Consider the following 19,777-nt stretch of genomic DNA (forward strand, 5'->3'; position numbering starts at 1 on the left):
TAACGCAAACTGTTCAGAAGTTATAACCATTTTTTTAAAACAGTTCAATAATTGTCACCCTGTAAATTCCGGGGGTACACCAGTACCCATCTGTAGCGTTCCATACTCGAGAAGCGGAATCACAGACCACGCGAACAGACGGGGCGATGCAAATACCTGCGTTATTCTGTACCCCGCGCCTGAGACGGTGGGACAGGCACAGCGGCGCGCCCTCGGGAGGATAATAAGGAACACGTGCGTGGGTGAGTAATGAGGACGGGGTGGGGGGCAGACAGAAGTATGCAGCGTGGTATCGAGCCGGCTGCGTGCCCCGGCCTCGCGCGCCCATATTGATTGCGGCCGCCACCTGTTACGACTCCACGCCTCACCTCAGCGCTCAGGGCCGCTTCCGCCGCTGCACTCTACTAGCCGATGCACCGGGGCACGCAGTTCCTCCCTGCGTACTCTGCAGCCACGGTCAGGGAGCCCTGCCGACCACTCACTGTCCAACAATGATACTGCAAGGCCTGCCTTGTTCACTCTGTCGGTACGAACGCACTGCAGCTTCGGTGCTCCGGAACGGCGCGACGAAACAACGGAGGTTTTAACCTGCAGCACTGCGGTTCGCTCCAGTCTGCATCATATGCCGATATAGTGGATAAGTCATAACACCGCGATGTCGGATGCCGCCTGGTGGCGTTGCGGGCACGTGACTCGGAAACAAAAGTTGTAGAATTTGAGAACATGTTTTTTGCTCACGTATCATGTGACTGGTAGCAGTTACTTCTATAAAATATCTGGGAGTATGCGTGCGGAACGATTTGAAGTGGAATGATCATATAAAATTAATTGTTGGTATGGCGGGTACCAGGTTGAGATTCATTGGGAGAGTGCTTAGAAAATGTAGTCCATCAACAAAGGAGGTGGCTTACAAAACACTCGTTCGACCTATACTTGAGTATTGCTCATCAGTGTGGCATCCGTACCAGATCGGGTTGACATAGGAGATAGAGAAGATCCAAAGAAGAGCGGCGCGTTTCGTCACAGGGTTATTTGGTAAGCGTGATAGCGTTACGGAGATGTTTAGCAAACTCAAGTGGCAGACTCTGAAAGAGAGGCGCTCTGCATTGCGGTGTAGCTTGCTGTCCAGGTTTCGAGAGGGTGCGTTTCTGGATGATGGTGGTGGTGGTTGTTGGGATGTTTAAGGGGGACCAAACAGCTAAGGTCATCAGTCCCCCATTCCAAAAACAAGCGAGACAAAGTCGCAGAGCAGATAAAACCCCAAGGGGAAGGAGACTGCCCCCCCCCCCCCCCCCCAGGTGCTAAAGAACACAAATTAGGCAACGAACACTACAGAAAAGATCGAATATATTGCCTCCCCCTACTTATACCTCCCGAGATCACGAATGTAAAATTAGAGAGATTCGAGCGCGCACGGAGGCTTTCCGGCAGTCGTTCTTGTGATCCATACGCGACTGGAACAGGAAAGGGAGATAATGACAGTGGCACGTAAAGTGCCCTCCGCCACACTCCGTCGGGTGGCTTGCGGAGTATAAATGTAGATGTAGATGTAAGCGGAGCAGACACGGACGGAGCATCAAACCAGCGAAGATATTGGCTGCAAATGGGGAAATTCACTGAGATAAGCGACTTTGACAAAGTATATGAATGCTTGGTGTCTGATCTTTCGGGCTTGTCCGAAAGACTGGACACCATCCATTCATATAATATGACTGGCCTAGCTGGCCAATGAACCCATCTTCTTGAGTGCGGATGCATAAATACGTCCGACCTCCTGTGGGGATCTCACAGAGCGAACTTGGACAGGTACTGCCGATAGGTGGCGCTCGATGGGAGTGAGGGTCGGCCGTGAGACGTGCCGAGTTAGTCCGCAAAGTTGCGGTTACGCTGTGTCCCGGGCGATGAAGTATTAACGCACCTGCCCAATAATCAGGAGAGCGCGGGTTCGGATCCCAGTCCGGTACACATTTTGACTCGTCGCCGTCGATTCTGCATGATGTCCCGATGCAGTTGGCAGCAGTGATCCTGTCGCTTTCCTTTCATTTCTTACCATCTACACCTGGGGTTCCCAACAAAATTTTCTCGAGGACCCCCTCATCTAGCATGATTGGTACCTTGTCATATCACAGTATCAAGTACCTAAAAAAGCCAAATTAAGAGTCTTTCTATATGTTTTCTATTTTTGGTACTTAGAAAAATCATTGACATTCATTATTGAAAAAATATTGAGCTTAAAACTTTTTCAGTTTAGCCATCTTTGTTATTGTTAAATTTCTTATTATTGCTCAAAATCTTTGTCTTCAAATCTGGGTGTTTAGTATAACGAACTCTTTTAAAAAAAAAAAAAATTGAGTACGAACTGAAAATGACAGGAAAAAATTACACTGATTTATTCTAATAGCATCTTGCGGAGGTCCGCGGACCACCTGTCGGCAACCACTGCTCTACGCCTTCAATTTATATATAACCTTGACAAAGGACACATTGTTACTACGGAGAGCCTGTGAACGAGTACCTCGAAAACGGCGAAGCTTGCCGAATGTTCACGTGCTACTGTCGTGAGGATCTGCGGAAAGAGATAGAAGGACGGTAAAACTACCACTACGCGATAAATGGTTGGACGTCCACGACACTTCACAGCACGTGCAGTTCGGAGGCTTGCCTGGTCTATAAAGTAGGACTGATGGTGATTTGTGGCATCTCTGCAGAAAGAGCACAATGATTGTGAGGGCGTAAGTGTTTCAGCGCACCCTGAGCGAATAAGTGTTTCAGCGCAAACCGTTTACACAACTACTGGCCATTAAAATTGCTACACCAAGAGGAAATGCAAATGATAAACGGGTATTCATTGGACAAATATATTATACTAGAACTGACATGTGATTACATTTTCACGCAATTTGGGTGCATAGATCCTGAGAAATCAGTACCCAGAACAACCACCTCTGGCCGTAATAACGGCCTTGATACGCCTGGGGATTGAGTCAAACAGAGCTTGGATGGCGTGTACAGGTACAGCTGCCCATGCAGCTTCAATAAGATACCACAGTTCATCAAGAGTAGTGACTAGCGTATTGTGACGAGCCAGTTGCTCGGCCACCATTGAGCAGACGTTTTCAATTGGTGAGAGATCTGGAGAATGTGTTGGTCAGGGCAGCAATCGAACATTTTCTGTATCCAGACAGGACCCAAATCATGCGGTTGTCCATTATCCTGCTGAAATGTAGGGTCTCGCAGGGATCTAATGAAGGGTGGAGCCACGGGTCGTAACACATCTGAAATGTAACGATCACTGTTCAAAGTGCCGTCAATGCGAACAACAGGTGACCGACACGTGTAACCAATGGCACCCTATACCATCACGCCGGGTGATACGCCACTATGGCCATGACGAATACACGCTTCCAATGTGCGTTCACCGCGATGTCACCAAATACGGATGCGACCATCATGATGCTGTAAACAGAACCTGGATTCATCGGAAAAATGAAGTTTTGCCATTCGTGCACCCAGGTTCGTCGTTAAGTACACCATCACAGGCGCTCCTGTCTGTGATGCAGCGTCAAGGGTAACAGCAGCCATGGTCTCCGAGCTGATAGTCCATGCTGCTGCAAACGTCGTCGAACTGTTCATGCAGATGGTTATTGTCTTGCAAACGTCCCCATCTGTTAACTCAGGTATCGAGACGTGGCTGCACAATCCGTTACAGCCAAGCGGATAAGATGCCTGTCATCTCGACTGCTAGTGATACGAGGCCGTTGGGATCCAGCACGGCGTTCCGTATTACCCTCCTGAACCCACCGATTCCATATTCTGCTAACAGTCATAGGATCTCGAACAACGCGAGCAGCAATATCGCGATACTATGCAGCGTCAAGGGTAACCGCAGCTATGGTCTCCGCTGCAAACGTCGTCGAACTGTTCGTGCAGATGGTTGTTGTCTTGCAAGAGTCCCCATCTGTTGACTCAGGGATCGAGACGTGGCTGCACGATCCGTTACAGCCATGCAGATAAGATGCGTGTCATATCAACTGCTAGTGATACGAGGCCGTTGGGATCCAGAACTGCGTTCCGTATTACCCTCCTGAACCCACCGATTCCATATTCTGCTAACAGTCATTGGATCTCGAACAACGCGAGCAGCAATGTCGCGATACGATAAACCGCAGTCGCGATAGGCTATAATCCGACCTTCATCAATGTCGGAAACGCGATGGTACGCATTTCTCCTCCTTACAAGAGGCATTACAACAACGTTTCACCAGGCAACGCCGGTCAACTGCTGTTTGTGAATCAGAAATCGGTTGGAAACTTTCCTCATGTCAGCACGTTGTAGGTGTCGCCACCGGCGCCAACCTTGTGTGAATGCTCTGAAAAGCTAGTCATTTGCATATCAGAGCATCTTCTTCCTGTCGGTTAAATGTCGCGCCTGTAGCACGTCATATTCGTGGTGTAGAAAATTTAATGGCCAGTAGTGTAGTACATCGTTGAACACGGAGCTCCGCAACAAACCCTTCGTGTTTATAGGTTGACCCAACGACATCGACAATTACGATTGCAGCGGGCACAGGACAACCGGGATTCGACCGTCGATCAGTGGGAACGTGTCAGCTCTTCAGGTAAATCACATTTTTTGCTACACCTGGTCGATGGTCGCCTCCACAAACGCCGTGATCGACGTGAACGGCGACTAAAAACGTGCAGCGCGCCACTGCTTGTGGTAGCAGTATTATGCTATGGGGCACATTCTGCGCTTGCATGGGACCTGTGGTAGTAATTGAAGACACGCTGACAGCTGCGAACCACTTGCATCTCTTCACGTTTGATGTCTCCCCGACCGCAACGTCATCTTTCAGCAGTTTAACTGTCCGTGTTTCGGATGCAGAACCGTGCTACAGTGGTTTGAGGAGCATTATAGTGAACTCACGTTGACGTCTGGGCAACCAAATTAGGCTGACGTAAATCCTATGGAACTCATCTGGGTCGCTAAGGACGCCATCACCGCGTACGCAAACTAGCAGCCCGTTATTTGCGCTAATTGCATGACCTGTGCGTAGACATACACTGCCTCATATCTCCACAACCAATCAACAAACTGTCGGATCTCGTCAATTTTTTAGTCTCATAGTAGCAATTACGACCTACGTCCTCAAATTATTTGCTGGATATATTCCAATTTCTGTCGCCCTCCACAATTTTTACCCTCTACAGCTCCCTCTAGTACCATATAAGTAGCCGGCCATTGTGGCCGAGCGGTTCTAGCCGCTTCAGTCTGGAACCGCGCGACCGCTACGGTCGAAGGTTCGAATCCTGCCTCGGGCATGGATGTGTGTGATGTCCTTAGGTGAGTTAGGTTTAAGTAGTTCTAAGTTCTAGGGAACCGATGACCTCTGATGTTAAGTTCCATAGTGCTCAGAGCTATTTGAGCCATTTTTGAACCATACAAGTTATTCCCAGTTGTCGTAACAATTGTCCCATCATTCTGTCCGTTTCTCTTGTCAGCGTTTGCAATAATCCATGTCCTGCCTTATTCTGTGCAGAACATCCTCATTCTTTACCTTATCAGTCCACCTAATTTTCGACATTTGTCTGTAACACCACATCGCAAATGCTTCGATTTTTCTATGTTACGGTTTTCCCACAGTCCATTATTCCACGTTTCCCTACCATACAGTGCTGTGCTCCAAACGTATATTCTAAGAAACTTTGTCCTCAAATTAAGGCGTACGTTGGACATTAGCAGACTTCTCTTCGCCAGGAATGCCCTTTTCACCAGCGTTAGTCTGCTTTGCACGTACCCCTTGTCCCGTCCATCATGGGTTACTTTGCCGTCTAGGTAGCATAATGCCTTTAACTTCGTCCGCCGCGCGGGATTATCCGAGCGGTCTCAGGCGCTGCCGTCATGGACTGTGCGGCTGATCCCGGCGGAGGTTCGAGTCCTCCCTTGGACATGTGTGTGTGTTTGTCCTTAGGATAATTTAGGTTAATTAGTGTGTAAGCTTAGGGACTGATGACCTTAGCTGTTAAGTCCCATAAGATTTCACACACATTTGAACATTTAACTTCGTCCACTTCGTGATCTCGAATTCTGAAGTTAAGTTTCTATCTGTTCTCATTTCTGCTACTTCTCATTACTTTCAACTTTCTTCGATTTGTTCTCAGCCCATATTCCGCAGTCATTAGACTGCTCATTTAATTCAACACATTCTGTAATTCTTCTTCACTTTAACTGAAGATAGCAATGTCATCAGTGAATTTTAATTCTACTCTTGAACCTTTCTTTTATTTTCGTCACAGCTTCTTCGATGTATAGCTTGTACAGTAGGGGCGAAACTCTACGTACTCGTCTAACACCTTTTTAATAAGAGCACTTCTTACTTCGTGTCCCTGTTGGTTCTTGCGCGCGCTACTTTCAGTATGTGAATTTTAAAATGTCTACACATTATTCTCTCTGTCTAATGGAAAGTAAGTTTTGGCCATGCTGCCCACCGACTGCCAAGTGGGTGAAAGGGTTTCTACGCCCAGCCGGAGAGTAATGGCGGGATACAGACGTTACGACATGACACCAACGCTCGTTTAGAAACCTCCAGCAGTTGCGCAAAATGCACACAGTAGCTGCTCGCAATACGACGCCGCAGCACTTTAGCGCCCAACTGCAGCCTCTGCTTCATCATCCCCTTCCCTCCCTCCACTCCAGACCCCACCCCCCACCCGCCCCACGCTCGCGTCCCCCTACCCCACGCAGTCTTCAGACGATTACGTCCTGTTACGATGATTAACAGCCGGGTCGCAGCATTTGGCTCAACACGGGAACATAAGGCCAAGGGCAGGGCCAGTCACGGCTGCCAAATGCAGGCAGCAAGAGATACTATAGTTAAAAACCTCTCTTCAACTTCCGCTACTAAGTCCTTAACCGCGACATGTTCCATGTTCGTTATGGCGGTTATTTAAGGATGATCTTCATATTCTTCGCCAGGAACATACACTGCCGGAAAAAAAAATAGAGCACCTGGAAAGGCGATGTCGATTTTGATCCGATAACGACATATGTGACATGGGGTTTGGTAGATGTCCTGATAATGGTTTATACGTCAACCGCCAACAGACAGCGCAGAGGCATAGCTTCCAGAGTGCCATCTGTGTCTAACCTTTAATGAGGAATGTTCGCAGCCACAAGGCTCACAAGGGAACCTCACCATCGCACCCCCCTCAGATTTAGTTATAAGTTGGCACAGTGGATAGGCCTTGAAAAACTGAACACAGATCAATCGAGAAAGCAGGAACAAGTTGTGTGGATGAAAAAAATTAGCAAAATATACATACTGAGTAGTCCATGCACAAGATAGGCAACGTCAAGGAAAGTGGTGTGCTCAGGAGCGTTGTGGTCCCGTGGTTAGCTTGAGCAGCTGCGGAACGAGAGGTCCTTGGTTCGTCTTCCCTCGAGTGAAAAGTTCAATTTTTTACTTTCAGACAATTTTCAAAGTTCAGGCACTCACACATAATCAACTTCGCTCTCCAAAATTCCAGGACATGTTCAGATTTGCTTGGACATATGCAGGATTTGACGGGCTACACACGGAAAAATTTGAAAACGTTAAAAACATATGTTTTGACAGAGCACAGGGAAAACTGTGCGACTGTGAAACTGCTGCATTCATTTGTTGCAGTTTATGTGACAAACTCTTATGTTTTCATCACTTTTTTGGGAGTGATTATCACATCCACAAGAAAACCTAACTCGGGCAAGGTAGAAGTATCTTTTTACCCATTCGCCAGGTGTACAATTTAGGTGGGTCGAAAACATATTCCTGTCATGTGACGCACATGCCGTCACCAGTATCGTATAGAATATATCAGACGTGTTTTCCTGTGGAGAAATCGGTTGACCTATGAGCTTGCGATCAAATGTTTTCGGTTCCCATTGGAGAGGCACGTCCTTTCGTCTACTAATCGCACGGTTTTGCGGTGCGGTCGCAAAATACAGACACTAAACTTATTACAGTGAACAGAGACGTCAATAAACGGACAGATCATAACCTTGCGAAAATAAAGAAAGTAAACTTTCCACTTAAAAAAAAAATCATTTTGTTCGCTTTAGTTCGTTGCATCTGCTCGCGGCGGCCGTCGTAAGACATCCATTTAAGTTCGTTGTTGATCTGTTAACTCAGTTTTTTTTATTACAAACGGCACATTACCCTCTGACCGAACAAGCTGAGCTACCGTGCCGGCTTCACTCGAGGGAAGACTTGAACCAAGGACTTTTCGTTCCGCAGTTGCTCACGCTAACCTAGGGACCACGGCGCCCCTGAGCTCGCATTATCCTTGATGTTGCCTACCTTGCGCATGGACTACTCAGTTTGTATATTTTGCTTATTTTTTTCATAGTTCGACATAGCTTCTTCCTGTTTTCTCGATTGATCTGTGGTCAGTTTTTCAAGGCCTATCCACTGTGCCAACTTATAACTAAATCTGAGAGGGGTGCGATGGGGAGGTTCCCTTGTTAGCTCCTAGCCAACAGGCTCAGTGTGGAGCAAATGTTTGAAGCAAGTAGGCAACCGTGACACCGAGACGCAAGCGTGCTTCCTGCAGCGACTGAGCGTGCGCGAAAGTGGTCAAATTGTAGCCTTCCTAGTGACGGGATGGTTCTTTCGGAGAACTGCCACACGAATTGGAAGTGCTGCGTCAGTTGTGCAACGCTAATGGTATCAGTGGTCACGTGAACATTCTCACTCCTGTAGACGAGGTTCTGGGCGTCCAGGCAGCACAGACGCCCGCCACGAGCGTCGTATTGTAAGGGCGGTGGTGGTGGTGGTTGTTGGGATGTTTAAGGGGGACTAAACAGCTAAGGTCATCAGTCCCCCATTCCAAAAACAAGCGAGACAAAGTCGCAGAGCAGATAAAACCCCAAGGAAACAAATTAGGCAACGAACACTACAGAAAAGAAGAGTACAGACGAACACCAGACAGAAAGAAATAGAAGAAAAGAAGATGGCCGGAGACTGGTTGACTGACCACGACAACAAAAAAGGGAAAGAGTCAACCATCCGATGAGACACCAAAACAGCAACAAATATGGAGAGACGCGAGGACAAAAGACACAGAAACGGAAAAGTGCAGGACCCCCCTAAATGGATCCATAAAAAGGACTAGCACGGATAAAATGTAAAACATTGTCAGCCATGGAGGCATCGTCGCATAAAATCAAAGGCAAGGTGCCCGGGAAATTAAAAGACTGCCGAAGGGTGCGCGGTCGGGGACACTCCAATAAAATGCGGGCGACCGTCAGCCGAGACCCACACCGACACAGGGGGGGGGGGGTCCTCCTGACGCAAAAGATGGCCGTGCGTCAGGTATGTATGGCCGATGCGGAGCCGACACAGGATAACAGAGTCCCTGCGAGAAGACCGCAGGGAGGAGCGCCACACATCGGTCGTCTCCTTGACAGCCCGCAGTTTATTAGGCATTGTCAAGCCTCGCCACTCAGCAGACCATATCCCAAGCACCTTACGGCGCAACACCAGCTGCTGATCGGGAGCCGTGAGGCCGATCTCCAAAGCTGGGGCGTCGAGCGCCCCTTTGGCCAGCCTGTCAACACGTTCGTTCCCCGGGATGCCAACGTGACCTGGCGTCCAAACCAAGACCACCAAACGTCCAGAACGGGCAATGGCGGAAACAGACTCCTGAATGGCGGCAGTGGCAGATCGTAGAGCTACCACAACACAGTTAAGAGTGCTTGTGATCCCAGACATGTCAACACGAACTGTTACGAACCGGTTATTAACACTGGGACTACGGGCACGCACACCTCTTGCTCGTCTCCCACTCACATCACAGCATCGACGTGCAAAGCTCAATTGGTGCCGTCAGAGGATCACTTGGATGATGGAATAGTGCGCCGTGGTCTTACCGATGACAGCAGATTGTGAGTGCACGCAAGTGATGGTCGTTTGCGCGTAGGACGTAGTCTCATAGGATGCATTCGTCCACGAGACACTGCTGCACCCCAAGCCTGATGGTCCGATGTGCGATGAGCTACAGCTCTCGTTCACCTTTGGTGTTTCTGGAGGGGACGCTAACCAGCGCTCAGCACATGCAGAATGTCGTTAGACCCGTTCCTTTGCCGTCCTTGCAACAGGAAGGTGATGTCTTACTCCAACAAGATAATGCTTGCCCACACACTGCTCGTGAAACTCAACGTACTCTGAAACTTCCTGGCAGATTAAAACTGTGCCGGACCGAGACTCGAACTCGGGACCTTTGCCTTTCGCGGGCAAGTGCCCTACCGACTGAGCTACCCAAGCACGACTCACGCCCCGTCCTCACAGCTTTACTTCTGCCAGTACCTCGTCTGCTACCTTCCAAACTTTACAGAAGCTCTCCCCCAGGCTGTGGCTAAGCCATGTCTCAGCAGTATCCTTTCTTTCAGCAGTGCTAGTTCTGTAAATTTCGCAGGAGAGCTATTGTAAAGTTCGGAAGGTAGGAGACGAGGTACTGGCAGAGGTAAAGCTGTGAGGACGGGGCGTGAGTCGTGCTTGGGTAGCTCAGTTGGTAGAGCACTTGCCCGCGAAAGGCAAAGGTCCCGAGTTGGAGTCTCGGTCCGGCACACAGTTTTAATCTGCCAGGAAGTTTCATATCGGCGCACACTCCGCTGCAGAGTGAAAATCTCATTCTGTCAACGTACTCTGTAAGACGTGCAGCAACTTTCCTGGCGAGCATGATACCCGGACTTCAATCAAGCACTTGTGGAATATGATGGGACGAGGCGCGACTCGTCAATGAGCAACTCTTGCAGAACTATGTGAAGAGGTCGAGCAAGTGTGGAATAACGCCTCCCAGTACACTATTCGCCATCTGTACGGCCGACTGGATGCCAGAAACAGAGCCTGCATTTCCAGCCGTGGAGACTACACCACGTACTAATATGTTTCTGCATGGGTCGATTCCTGATACGTAAGAAACCCTTGTATTACTGATCTGTAAAAGTAGTCATTTCATGTACTCCCTATGCACTGTTGCAACAATAAATCTTGAGTGAATGGGAAACCTCTAAAAACGTGTAATAATTTTTTCTCCGGCAGTATTTTTAAAAGATGGGAAGCACTTTCTGTAAGAATCTTTTGCACGAACAAATGCAGGATCAGTTACTGGTTTTTCGTTAACATTGCTCCATTTCTCACGAAAGCGAAATAAAAACGTATTAGCTTCGTACACCGCGAAAATTTCGGTGGTTGTTTACGAATATTTTCTGAGTATGTTGGTATAAGTATCCAGTGATCACTGACGGCTCGTTATAGATAGCAATGTTATTATGGTTTATACGGTTTGTTACTCCTATTATCTTTCTTTTTGTGAAAATACCTCCTCAACAGTGAAATAAATCATGCAACATGCAGTCAGAAAAACGAACCACAGAAATCACACATAGATTACATATTAATAGAATCTTCCGTCGGTTCTTGGTAGAACAACATACCTGTTGAAGCAAGACGCCAATAACTATCTCAATTAGGTCTCCAGTTATTACATTTTATATTATTATATGATTAATCCGGACACACAGCATTGTAACATCACTATGGAATGCGATTGCAGAATAGTATTAAGACAATTTAAGAGTTTTGATTTCGCAGTCTCAGTATTTTTTTAAAATGACAACATTTTCGTCATGGACTACACTATTTTTTATGATAACAGAGATTATTTCCAATCCAAGCCATTATAAAACATCATCATTTATTGGCCTGAGAAAATAAATACATACAAACACATCAAACAGTACTTAATAGGCAGTATATACCGACTTTTTACTTTATCGTTAGAGTTTTGTTATCTTTCTAAGAGCCAAACTAACATCATGAACTGCTCCTCTCTTTCATAAGAGCTGACTTTTACACCGTTGACACAACTTGCACTACAGAAAAATTATCTATTTACGTGCTTTTCATTTATTACATTGATTACAAGTGCGCCAGTGATAAAACGTAAAGTTTATGTAAATATAAAAAGAAATTTCCAAATGTTCTGCAAAATTACATTTTTTTGGTCACGAACCGGCTCTCGGATTCTCACACCATCTTCAGTTGTCATCCGAAGATGACTTGAGAAGCCGAAAGCCGGTTCGTGACCAAATACATGTAATTTTGGAGAACATTAGGAAGTGTTTTCCAGTTTTATATTATTATCATGGTCTGCCAAACACCGACGGAAAATTCAGATAATGTGATTAGGGAACTGTGATACAAATGAAAATATTCTACAAACTTCAACGATACAACACACAGCCGGCCGGTGTGGCTGAGCGGTTCTAGGCGCTTCAGTCTGGAACCGCGCGACCGCTACGGTCGCAGGTTCGAATCCTGCCTCGGGAATTGATGTGTGTGATGTCCTTAGGTTAGTTAGGTTTAAGTAGTTCTAAGTTCTAGGGGACTGATGACCTCAGAAGTTAAGTCCCGTAGTGCTCAGAGCCATTTGAACCATTTTACAACACACAGAAGTAAGTAAGGGTGCAACTTCGTATAATTTCCACTAAAATGTACCTGATGATGAAGCCACAGGTTTCGAAACACACCGTGCAATAAATAGTACAGGGTGTCAAAAATGTGTCACACATTCCTGTAGGAGGTAGTAATGATCAAAACTAGAACAAAAGTTCCTACAATTATACGTCCGGAAACCATTATCTGTTGAGATATGGGCAAATCTCTCCTCTCTCTCCCGTCTGTTACGTAGAAATAGACACTCTAAGTAGCGCTGAATGCGGTTACCACGCTTTCAGACAAATTCTTCATCTCTTGTTCTTAGCGAATCTTGCACTCTTTCAAATACACCTGGTACCATCTTGTTGGAAGATCACGTCACGAGGAGGTTGTGGCACAGCATACAGCTCCAACATGTCTACATACATTGTTGCTTTGGTCTTATGTCAAAGCGGTAGGTGGATCAAAACAAAATGTCCAGACACTCTGTGACCAAAATGGTACTGAAACAGAGGATGACAGACTAAAGGCCGAAATACTAAATGTCTTCTTCCAAAGCTGTTTCACAGAGGAAGATTGCACTGTAGTTCCTTCTCTAGATTGTCGCACAGATGATAAAATGGTAGATATCGAAATAGACGACAGAGGGATAGAGAAACAATTAAAATCGCTCAAAAGAGGAAAGGCCGCTGGACCTGATGGGATACCAGTTCGATTTTACACAGAGTACGCGAAGGAACTTGCCCCCCTTCTTGCAGCGGTGTACCGTAGGTCTCTAGAAGAGCGTAGCGTTCCAAAGGATTGGAAAAGGGCACAAGTCATCCGCGTTTTCAAGAAGGGACACCGAACAGATGTGCAGAACTACAGACCTATATCTCTAACGTCGATCAGTTGTAGAATTTTGGAGCACGTATTGTGTTCGAGTATAATGACTTTTCTGGAGACTAGAAATCTACTCTGTAGGAATCAGCATAGGTTTCGAAAAAGACGGTCATGTGAAACCCAGCTCGCGCTATTCGTCCACGAGACTCAGAGGGCCATAGACACGGGTTCACAGGTAGATGCCGTGTTTCTTGACTTCCGCAAGGCGTTCGATACAGTTCCCCACAGTAGTTTAATGAACAAAGTAAGAGCATAAGGACTATCAGACCAGTTGTGTGATTGGATTGAGGAGTTCCTAGATAACAGAACGCAGCATGTCATTCTCAATGGAGAGAAGTCTTCCGAAGTAAGAGTGATTTCAGGTGTGCCGCAGGGGAGTGTCATAGGACCGTTGCTATTCACAATATACATAAATGACCTGGTGGATGACATCGGAAGTTCACTGAGGCTTTTTACAGATGATGCTCTGGTGTATCGAGAGATTGTAACAATGGAAATTTGTAATGAAATGCAAGAGGATCTGCAGCGAATTGACGCATGGTGCAGGGAATGGCAGTTGAATCTCAATGTAGACAAGTGTAATGTGCTGCGAATACATAGAATGATAGATCCCTTATCATTTAGCTACAAAATAGCAGGTCAGCAACTAGAAGCAGTTAATTCCATAAATTATCTGGGAGTACGCATTAGGAGTGATTTAAAATGGAATGATCATATGAAGTTGATCGTCGGTAAAGCAGATGCCAGACAGATTCATTGGAAGAATCCTATGGAAATGCAATCCGAAAACAAAGGAAGTAGGTTACAGTACGCTTGTTCGCCCACTGCTTGAATACTGCTCAGCAGTGTGGGATCCGTACCAGATAGGGTTGATAGAAGATCCAACGGAGAGCAGCGCGCTTCGTTACAGGATCATTTAGTAATCGCGAAAGCGTTACGGAGATGATAGATAAACTCCAGTGGAAGACTCTGCAGGAGAGACGCTCAGTAGCTCGGTACGGGCTTTTGTTGAAGTGTCGAGAACATGCCTTCACCGAGGAGTCAAGCAGTATATTGCTGCCTCCTGCGTATATCTCGCGAAGAGACCATGAGGATAAAATTAGAGAGATTAGAGCCCACACAGAAGCATACCGAGAATCCTTCATTCCACGAACAATACGAGACTGGAATAGAAGGGAGAACCGATAGAGGTACTCAGGGTACCCTCCGCCACACACCGTCAGGTGGCTTGCCGGGTATGGATGTAGATGTAGATGCTCTGCGAAGAAGAATGGTGCTATAAACCTGTCCTTCAACAATTCACACCATACATTCACTTTCGGAGAGTCACGTGGGGCGTTTTATTTTCCCACATGCGGCGAGTAAGTGCATTTACCATGCCAGAAGCGTGAAATGTTGCCCCCGTCCGAGAAACAGACGAAATATTTTTGCCAGAAGTGTCTCAGTGAATGCCATCCGCCGCGGCCTGCCCTCAGGCTTGATTTTGTGACGAAGCTGCAGTTTGCTCGCCCGTAGGCGTAACCTTTTACGGACGACATCGTGTACTGTCAAACGAGGTAACTGTAACTGCCTACTTGCTTGTCGGATTGACTTACGCGGACTCCGCTGGAAGGACGTACGGAGTAAGTCAACAGTAGACTCTGGAACTGCGTGCTTGGCATGATGTCCCGACATCGAAAGCAAACTCCCAGTTTCCCGAAGCCGCTTGTCCCATTTCTTGACTTTACGTAATTGGGAATATCGACAGTTCGTCGCAGTCCGTACTCAACACCGTAAACGGCGTTCTACCTATGTACGAGCCTTTAGCTCCTCGAGAGAAAGCACACAGAACATCATCTGCTGTGGAGTCCACACAGCTGCACGTTTATGTGAACAAAGCAGTCATGCTCATTCGCACGTAAGTACCAACTGCTGCAAGCAAGGACTGGAAACATTTTGAGTTACCATACCTGCTGAAGCAAGACGTCAATAATTATCTCAATTAGGTCTCCAGTTATTACATTTTATATTATTATATGATTAATCCGGACACACACCATTATAACATCACTATGGAATGCGATTGAAGAACAGTATTAGACAATTTTATGAGTTTTGATTTCGCAGTCTCGTTATTTTTTTTAAATGACAATATTTTCGTCATGGACTAGACCATTTTTATGATAACAGAGTTTATTTACGACCCAAGCCATTATAAAATATCATCATTTATTGGCCTGAGAAAATAAATACACACAAATACATCAAATAATGAAACTTCCTGGCAGATTAAAACTGTGTGCCGGGCCGAGACTCGAACTCGGGACCTTTGCCTTACGCGGGCAAGTGCTCTACCAACTGAGCTACCCAAGCACGACTCACGCCCCGTCCTCACAGCTTTAATTCCGCCATACCTCGTCTCCTACCTTCGTGCTTGGGTAGCTCAATTGGTAGAGCACTTGCCAGCGAAAGGCAAAGGTCCCAAGTTCGAGTCTCGGTCCGGCACACAGTTTTAATCTGCCAGGAAGTTTCATATCAGCGCACACTCCGCTGCAGAGTGAAAATTTCATTGTAGAAACATCAAATAATACTTCATAGGCAGTAGATACCGACTTTTTACTTTATCGTTTGAGTTTTATTATCTTTCTAAGAGCCAAACTAACAACACAAACTGCTCTTCTCTTTCATAAGAGCTGACTTTTACACCGTTGACACAACTTGCGCTACAGAAAAATTATCTATTTAAGCTCTCATCCATACAGTGTGTGTGCTTTTTTGTGGAGGTACTATAAATTCTAGATAACTTTTTCTTTCAGATACTTGTTGTGAGAACAATTGTAGGAAAAATATCAAAGCCTTGTGCATCATTCGCAATGTGTCATCAAAACGCATTGAAGAATAAAACAAAGATTACGAAGGCATAGTATCCGTTACTATTCAATACTGAGCGCAGAGAGAATTGATTTAGTTCGATGTCGGCAGAAGATGCCACCATCCCCTGTTTCTATATAAGTGCAGTACTTAGCATATTCAGAATTTTGGAACTCTGCTCCTTGTACAATCAACTGATGACTAATATCACTCCCACGCTTCCTCAATGATACAAAATTTCCACTTTCCATAAGGAACACGGTCTCTCATAGTCTCACTTCCACAACATACACCAGTGACAACCAAAGAAGTTTCGGTGCCAACGTAAGAGTTGTTTTCAAAAAGTATCGGGAATTTTTCATTTTTTGGAAATAAGTTTATTAATTCGTCTACATTAACGTAATCTCCTTCAAAGCAGTCCCAATCAGATAATATACATTTATACCAGCGCTTCTTCCAATCCCCGGAACACTTATGAAATTCGACCTTTGCACTTAGCTCTTTCAGCGATGCGCTTTTAATCTCATCTAAGCTTGTAAAGGGACGGCCCTTTAAGGTTCTCTTTATTTCTGGATGCATAAAAAAATTGAAGGCAGCCATATCTGGCGAATACGGAGGCTGGAGCATCATTAGAGTGTAGGTTTCGCCAAAAATTTACGTACAAGCAATGAAGTGTCACCAGATGCATTATCGTGCTGCAAAAGCTACGAATTGTTCTACAATAAAGCCGGACGTTTTTTTTTTCGGACTGTTTCGCGCAAACGGCGTTAAACTTCTCCTTATTGGTCGTTTGACCTTAAGGCAAGAGTTCATGATGCACCGTGCCGTTAAACTCGAAGAACCTTCACATTCGATCGAGCTTTTTTCTGCCTTGGGGATCCAGCATGCCTCCACCGGGATGACTGAGACTTAGTTTCGAAATTACACCTGTGCACCCACGTTTCGTCACCTGTTATGACACGTTGCAGCAGCTCTACGTCGTTGTTGACTAACTCCTCAGCAACTTCCATTCGCCGCTGTTTTTGCTCGAAATTCAACACCTTTGGCACAAATTTTGCTTCCATACATTCCATGACCAAAATATCCGAAACGATTTCATGGTTTGAGCCAGCTGATATACCAACATCATCAGCAACTTCTCTGATTGTGATTTTGCGATCACTTCTTCCAGTTTTTCCACGTTCCCATCGGCTGTTGACGACGTGGGCCTGCTGGAAAGTTCATCATCTTCAACTTCTTCACGGCCATCTTGGAAACGCTTATACCATTCGCAACTCCTTGTTTCCCTCATATCAGACTTACGAAAAGCAACATTCAACCTTTCTAAAACTTCACAACATTTTATTCCATTCTTAAAGCAAAATTTAAAGTAAATTCTCTGGTCCGTTTTTAAAAGAAATTAATAATCGCCTAATCGCCACTCTTAAGGAAACATATGTATCCTTCTTGACAAGTAATGACAGATTAGACATCAAATATGCCATCAATGTACACATCATGAACACTTATGGAGTGAGTATTCTGATGCGCAGAACGAGAATTATGTCTGCAGCATCTCTTGCAGCTCAAGTCACGTGATTTTGGGACGGCACATTTTAGCCCTTATAGCGGTTGGCGTATTTTGAGTGTTACTACTTCGCTGTACAGCTAGCTCACCTTCAGAAGTACTGTCAAACTTTGTACAGGCGTTTTACAGACATCGTAACAATTTCATCCCAGGGACTGAAGAAAGCTCAAACATGTGAAGAGCAATGCTATTCTGCTTTCTAGCTACAGTATCGTAGCTCAGATTCCACTTTCTTTACGCTTTTTCGGTAACTAAATAATAAAAGTCGGCCAATATTTTTTAATTTTTTTTCACGTTTTCTATTTCACTTACTCATATTATCAGATACCTATTTTAATTAATTACGTTACAATTACACTGTATAGGAAACTGTCTCACGCAGGAAGACTTAGACAGGGCCTACACATAAAGGTTTGAGAACCTGCATAAATTAGAGGAAATTACTCAGATTGTCATGTATAAATTTTATCATATATTTTTTAGTAACACCAATATTTGTGCACTGACTGGCACTTTACTCAGACACACTTGCAAATTTGTCTAGCACTTGTAAACACACTGCATTAAATTGTAGAAATTCTCTCTACAGTTGTACATACCTAAGAAAAGTAACTGATCCTCCTTTCACATACTTCTCTTTATATCCATAACGACAATGCTGCACCACAGCTATTATTAAAACTCAAACGTTCAGAATCGTATAAGAAACAAGGCGAATACGTGTAATATTCAAGTTTCGCTATTACCGCAAACTGTTAACACGCAGCATCGTCCCAGAATCACGTGACTGGCCCAGTTTGACGTTGAGAACATGCGCAGCAGACTACGCTCGCTCCACAGATATACACACTCAATGGTACACATACGCTTCAGACGTGTTTACCAGCAACGAAAATGGAAATAAAGCCCGTGAAATTACGAAATTCCCGATACTTTTTTAACACACCTCGTATAAACAGAAACACACACAAGTGTGAATGGAGATCTAGTACTGGAATCAAACGCCAGGGGCGCTGCAGTAGACTTCCTTACCACGATTAGTCGATTGAGACTCGTGTAAAATGCGCTTTACGCACAGTCACATGACGCGCACCCAGCACGAGAGGTCGATTGTGACCGGTTGTTCGTGGAAGCCTGCGTTCGCAGTGGCACCGACAACGGTCGTCAGACGTCGTCGCTACAGGTTGCCCAATAACATCGACCAACAGCTTGGTCACTGTGCGTCCGATTTCATTCGTCAGTTTTTGACGGGATAGAGGAGATTACGTTAGGTTATGTTACAACCTATTTTATGTATGAATTAGGTTGTCTTATAACCTCTAAGGACGGGATGGATACCACGATGCATCTGTGATTGAATACGAATGCTGCAGTACGGCTTTCGCTATTAAAAGATGCATGTACATGAGTTGTATCTGTCTCGAAACGAACGTGGCGATTACGGTACACTCTGTCCTCAGTTACTGGAATTACCAGACCAGTTTTACGAATATACGAGGTGAAGGGGAAAACACCATGCAACAAAAGTTGAAAACGCTTTAACTTTGTAACGCCATTTTCCTTCTCTCACCAGCGATTAGCGTCACAAGGGACAACCGCCTTAGAAACTAACAGGCCCTAATTGATGTTATTCATGTTTATACGCGTGTATTACGAAAATATGTAGTTTTTGTGGTACACTGCACTAATGATCTCTCAAAAAACAGAGCGTGGTTTACTATGCTAGGGCGGCATGATGTGCGACTTTGGCCTGTACAGTTTTTGCCATTGAGGTTACGAGCACATAAATAATTTACGTGGTGAAAGTACATGTTTCTATTTTACTACGGATAAAATTTGTGTGTAAGGAAGCAAGTATTATCTAATTAATGAAAGGTGGCTTTCTGGGTTCACAGCAACTCTCTTTAAAAATGGTAAAAATTAATGCAGCACTGGCAGGATATTCAGATAATCAGATTATAGTAACTTCACTGCGCTCTAAGTACTAACCTCGTGAATTTGA

General features: G+C 45.4%; 1 protein-coding gene and 1 non-coding gene across 2 annotated transcripts in view; both read right to left on the minus strand.

Moving 5' to 3' along the window:
• Positions 1-19,777, minus strand: part of LOC124619490 — an 880,976-nt gene that overhangs the window by 837,363 nt on the left and 23,836 nt on the right. The gene's annotated exons all lie outside the window — the stretch shown is intronic.
• Positions 15,637-15,711, minus strand: Trnat-cgu. Its single transcript has one exon. It is a non-coding gene; the product is annotated as a tRNA-Thr (tRNA).

This window comes from Schistocerca americana, chromosome 6, assembly GCF_021461395.2.
Source record: "Schistocerca americana isolate TAMUIC-IGC-003095 chromosome 6, iqSchAmer2.1, whole genome shotgun sequence".
Classification (NCBI taxonomy): domain Eukaryota; kingdom Metazoa; phylum Arthropoda; class Insecta; order Orthoptera; family Acrididae; genus Schistocerca; species Schistocerca americana.